This window comes from Mustela lutreola, chromosome 10 (assembly GCF_030435805.1).
Source record: "Mustela lutreola isolate mMusLut2 chromosome 10, mMusLut2.pri, whole genome shotgun sequence".
Classification (NCBI taxonomy): Eukaryota; Metazoa; Chordata; class Mammalia; order Carnivora; family Mustelidae; genus Mustela; species Mustela lutreola.
Window position 1 is genome coordinate 79,676,999 of NC_081299.1, and position 6,000 is coordinate 79,682,998.

Sequence of the window (6,000 nt, forward strand, 5' to 3'; positions counted from 1 at the left end):
ATTCCAGGGCAGGATCCCCCAACTTTCTCTTTCATTCAGGACACCTTCTCCTGGCCAAAATTTGGATAATTCATAAAGCTGGGGTTTGCCACACTATTTTCTTTACTTTTGTGTGTGCTTGAAAAATGCCATGGTGAACAGTTAAAATTTAAATTTAAAAACCTCTTTGGAATGCTAGCCCATGAAGGTGATGTTCTGACAGAGACAATTTTGTGTTTGCCAGTGATTTTTTTTTTTTTTTAAGACATTATTTCCTGTATGCAGGGTCAGCCATCCTGCATTGTCAGTAAGGAAGTGCTTGCCACACACCACACAGTTCAAAACCCAAGTGCAAGGGCTGGGATAGCAAGTGGGACTGCTGGAGGAGGTCATCAACTTGGTCCTTTCCTCTCTGGTTCTTCACATGAACCCCTCCCTCCCCGACACACACACACACACACACACATACACACATAGTCGGTATGGGGCTCTCCTCTTGGGGGTGACCATCTGAAACTCCTTTGAATGGCCTTCTTGATGGTACTAAGATTACCAAAACACAAGGACGTGGTCAAGAGCCCCTATAGGTGGATGCAGTGAGGGGAAGAACTGAAGGGTCTGTGGGAGGAAACGCAGCCTGAATTCTAATTCATAGCTACGCTCACCAGCACTCGAGGAAGAGCTTTACACCCATCATCTGGATCAGTCCCTTCAGCAACCCAGACAGGTGAAGGTTAAGCCCATCTTAGAGATGAGAACACAGAGGCTGAGTAACCAGCCCAGTTCACACACCTAAGATGTGGAGGCCCCTCGGCTGGACTTCCTGACACCACCACCCGCACCCCCTCCCAGTGTGAACCCCTGTCTCTCAGAGAGCAGGAGAGTTTGGGTTGAGCTGCTTGAAAATGGCGTGAAAGGAAGCAAGCCAGCTAGCTGGGTTAGCTCAGTGGCTGGCACTTGGTGGGCATTTGGGAGGTATTTGTGAACTGGACTTTTGAACAGACTTTCAGGCACAGGGCGGGGGTGGCGGGAGTTTCCAGTGGGTCGGGGATCACAGTCTGGGCCTCCCCATACACTTGAATTTCCCCCATGGCAGGAAACCACATAGAAAGGTCACAGGTGCGAACTGTGAAGTCCCGGGCATCCACCCCCAGCCCCTGCTCCGTCCTCAGGGCTCTTCCTACCTGGCCAGGGGTCTGGGAAAAGTGGTCTCACCATTGTTGCGGCAGGAGGGGGGTGGGGTGGGGGCTTGTCAGAAATGCTGCAACTCTGCTCAATGTCACATTTCTACTCTACCCCAGACCAGCTGATTAAAAATCCACATTTTACTAGTCTCCCAGGTGACTGTGCATCAGGCCCAGCCCCTGCTCAGCAACCTTCCCACAGCGGAATGTGCCAGTCATCATCCTCGTCATCCCTAGGCAGTCTGAGGAAAATCCCTTTTTCCTATTGTAGGTTTGGGGGGGCTAAGCTGCTGCCCTAATCTCCTCCTGCCTGAAGAACCCGTCTGAAATGAGACTGAGAGGCAGACTTCTTAGTTGTCAGTCTTTCCAGGAAGTTCAAACCCCTGTGTGCTCCCCATGTGACCTTGTCTGTCTCCATCTGGGGCTCATGAACTTGGAAGGCATAAGAAGAGCTCTTCCAGCGTGACCAGGTGGTGACAAATGTGCCACATGGAAGGAAATCAGTGAATAATCCTTGCATATTCTGAAGTGAGTCACATTAGCCTTTCTTAGACATGGCACTCCAGATGATCAGACTCGTGGTTTCTGTTTCCTGATTTAGAGTATACTATTAATGAACCTCTAGAGAGTGTTCCCCAAAGTAAAAGGCGCTGGGGACAGCAGGTGAGGTAGTCCCTGACCTTGAGGCACTTTACACAGAAATAATACTATACGCTTACCCCCTCTGGTTACAAAGCTAAATAAAGGACAGGTAAGATGCCTGTGCGAATAGGGACTACAGTGATTCTGGTAACTGTTGGGGACAAACTGTCAACCACAGCTCTAAGAACCCTTCCCACCTCCTGCACTCTGCCTCCCCAGCCCCTTGCTCTGGGCTTACTGACAAGTGCAGCCAATATACTCAGTCACGTGGTGACTGGCCCTGCCTGTTGCTCGAGCACCCACCACCAGCGCTCTGGGCTTTGCCTGTCTAAGCCTCACAGTAGCACCTGGAGGTAGATATTATGCCCGTTTTACAGAAGAAGAAACTGAGGATCAGAGAAGTCAAGTTGCCCGAGGTCACATGTCTGGAAAGTATCAGAGGACTAGAATATAGATCCGACAGAGATTCTAAACCCAGGCCTCTCCCTCCACACCTGGCTGCTTCAAACTTGCCCACCTCCTCATGGGATTTCAGGTGAGGGATGCAGACCAAGTTGGGCAGGGGTGGTTGTCCAACTGGTGGCTGTTGACCCCACTTACGTATCAATCTGGTGCAGATCCAGGACCCAGAAGTGCCCTGCTTGAATCACCAAGGGGTGAAAAGAGAAAACCTTCCAGTACTGGGAGGGTCATCTAAGCCCATACAATTTTGGAGACGGTGTAAGCTCCTTCCTAGAATGGCTTTTAGCTTTTTACTGGATCTATTTGGAAAGAGGGATGAGGTCCCTTAATAGAGCCCCTCTGTGTTTTGAAACCCAGTGACAAGTGTGGCCACTTGCTCTTGGGACCCACCAGGATGACAGCCAGACAACAAGGAAGAGGAAGAGAGGCACAGGAGTTGAGGCCATGTTTAACCATCCCACTGCAGACAGATTAGACAATTCTGAGGAGAGACAATCCAAACCCACAGCCACAAAATGATTCAGTTCCTTGTGTTCCCCAGGCACACTCTTCCGTCTTTCCCACCAGGACCAGAAGCTGAATCTGGTCCAGTTCTGTCATGTAGGAAAGAAAGGGGAATCCTTGTTCACCATCCAAAATAAGCCCTCTGGGCATGGATTTTCTCCACCCCTTCTCATGGCCCTCTTCCTTCCTCTACCCATTCTTCTCTAAATACCCCTTCTCTGCCCTGCTTATCAATGTTCTCCCGCTTGCCTGAGCCTAAGAATCTCCTAGGGAACTTGAACATGCAGATTCGCAGGCTGGTCTCCTAGAGGTCTGGATTGGAGAGATCTAGACAGAGACCTGGAGAATCCGTGTTCAGCAAGACCCTATGTGTCCTTAGGATACCAGATGACTGGGAAACCCTACACTGCACTCCCTCTGTTGTCAGACGCTCCTCTGAACCGAGCCTGGAGCTGACTGGCCCTCAAAGCCTGCCCCCCTCCTTCACCCAACCACCCTTACCCGACTCCTGACCTGTGACAGCATCTCCTGTACTCCAGTGTCAAAGCCACACTGAGGTCTGGATGTGGTTCTCCATGGTTCTCCGTGGTTCTATTGCAACCTACTGCTTGAACTTCAGTTTCACATCCCAATGGTCTGCTACATGTCGCTTGTGGTGCAGACAGTTCAACATGAGCACATCCCAAACCTGACTCCCCCCACCCACCCCGAGCTAGTCCTCCTTCTCCTAGACTCCTGTATGTCAGGTGGGTTTCCTGAGCTGGGACCCTGGGAGCCGTCTTGGCTCCCCGTCTCTCTTCAACACCACCCCACACAGCCAACGACTCACTAAGTCCTGGGGTCTCTGCCTCAACAGTCCTCAAATCCACGTCCTCCTCTCCTTCCCCTCCTGCCACTCCAGTAGGGCTCCTCTTCCTCTTTCTCCTGGGCTCTCCTGAGGGTCCCAGCTGGTCTCCCACCCTTCAATCCTGCCCCTCTCCAATAGGTGTTACACCCAGCCACCCGAGCGATATTTCTAGAACACGAGCCTGATCCCATTTCTCCATTACTTGAAGCCCCTCAAGAACGTCTTGCCACCCACAAGTTAAAGTCCAAATTGCTTAGGATGGCTCCCTTAACTCCTCACTTCTCCCACGCCTCCACATCATGGTTCTGTTTCCCCCCTCCTTTACCCAACCACCCTTACCTCCAGCCCAGGCATTACATTCTCACAACTTCTTTGCTGGCTCTACTCAGCTGGGTTAGTATCGCTCAAACGTGTTCATACAACAGCCTACATTTACCGGGTTACATGGACAAGTTCAGCTATTAACTAGAGAGAAAGTCTGAGGGTTGTTTCCCAGCCTCTCTCCGCCTCTCGCTGTTACCACAGTGACAAAGAGCTGACTCTTCCTGGTACCTATGACTGCATCTGAAGCCAGCTCTCCCCTTCTTCTGCCCTTCAGAATGCTGTGCGAGGACCACCCAGGGATCAGCCCACCTCTCTCTGCTCCTCAGAGGGCGTGGCTTCTCCTGGCTCTTGGCAAAGCTGCCAGAAACTTGGCTTTGAACCCTTTGTGTCTAACAGGTGGTCCGGATATTCTGGCAGAGACTGTGGGTTTAAAGAGAGGGAGAGATGGAATCATAATATGCCACGTTTTCAGACCACCCTGAACCCTAAGGGCCTGTCACTGGTGAGGGAGTACTACAATTGCGGAGTCCAGAGGGGGAGAGAGGATGGCTGGTCCTCATACCTGCCTCCTCAGAAAGCCAGGGATGTCAGAGAAGGCTACCAGGAGGGCTATTTCCAAGCCAACCTGCCACACCTCGAGGAGGAAGGGTGAAGAGCTAAGACTGACACTAGAAGCCCCCGGACTCCAGGGAGTCTACAACCATCATGGAGGGGAACACTGCCCAGCCTCTGCAGAAGCTCCCTGGAGAGACAAGGTATTCACACTACTACACTACGGTAGCAAATGGAGCAGGTCTCCACCTGGGCCCAGACTGCTGAGTAGTATCAGAAAGAACATTGTTGCGGGCACTGGGTGGCTCAGTTGGCTCAATGGCTGACTTTTGATTTTGGGTCAGGTCATGATTTCAGGGTCATGAGATGGAGCCCCATGTTGGGTTCCATGCTGGGTGTGGAGCCCACTTAAGATGCTCTCTCCTTCTCCCACTGCCCCTCACCCCACTAATCTCTTTCTCTCTCCAAAAGGAAGGAAGGAAGGAAAGAAAGGAAGGAAGGAAGGAAGGGATGGAGGAGGAGGGAGGGGAGAAAGGGAGAGAGGGAGAGAGGAAAGAAGAGGAGAGGAAGGGAAGGAGTAAGGAAGAGAGAAAAAAGGAAGAAAGGAAAGGAAAGAAAGGAGGGAAGAAGGAAGGAAGGAAGAAAGAAAATAAATACTGTTGAACTAAATTCTATGGAGCCCTCTGACCAAGCCCTAGTACTAGTGGGTCACAGATTCCTTCAAAGAAGTGCTGGAAAAGCTGATAGTGCCAGGCTATCTCTTGTGACCTATCAAAAAAAAAAGCTGGCCTTGCTATGAGAAAGGGAGTGGAGGCAGGAGCAGTAAGTTCAGAGGAGGCAGCAGAAGCAGCATGGCCAATCCAGACCATTTAAGCAGAGAATGGAAAATAGGGCTGCCATGTGCAGTTATGCAGGTTGTTCACTGCAAAGGTCATTCAGGGGAAGGAGGAAATGGAGGCTGAAATCCAGCCTATGCACCCATTTCCCAAGCTGTGTGTCCCAGTGCATTTTCTAGGAAGAAGAGGGTCTGTTCTAAATTGCAAAAAGGCACCATTTGGGAATGTTGTGACCTTGAGGGAGAAGACATTGGCAGCAGCATCGAGAAAAGTTTAGATGAATGCAAGAGAAACCCAGGATCTGGCAGACGATGACAAGGGCTTTGAGAGCCCCAGGGACACTACTGGGTGGGAGCTCAGAGCCTCATTGTATTGATACACTGCCCAGGCCCATGACTATACCCTACTCCTCCCCGTCACCCTCTTTACCACAATCCAGCTCCCTCCTAGCTCACCCCCAGCCATCCAAGGCCTCCACGGCCAGAGGTGCTTTGACTGTGGCTCCTGTCACCTAAACCCTAATGATTCATTCCTGAATGGGGTGGAGGATACCAGGTAAAGAGAGGCAGTCTCTCCAAGACCACCCTGTAACTACCACCGGTTTCGGCTATTACCGGAGACTTCACTTGGAGAGCTAGGCCACCAGCTCGTGGCTGAATGCCAAGTGATA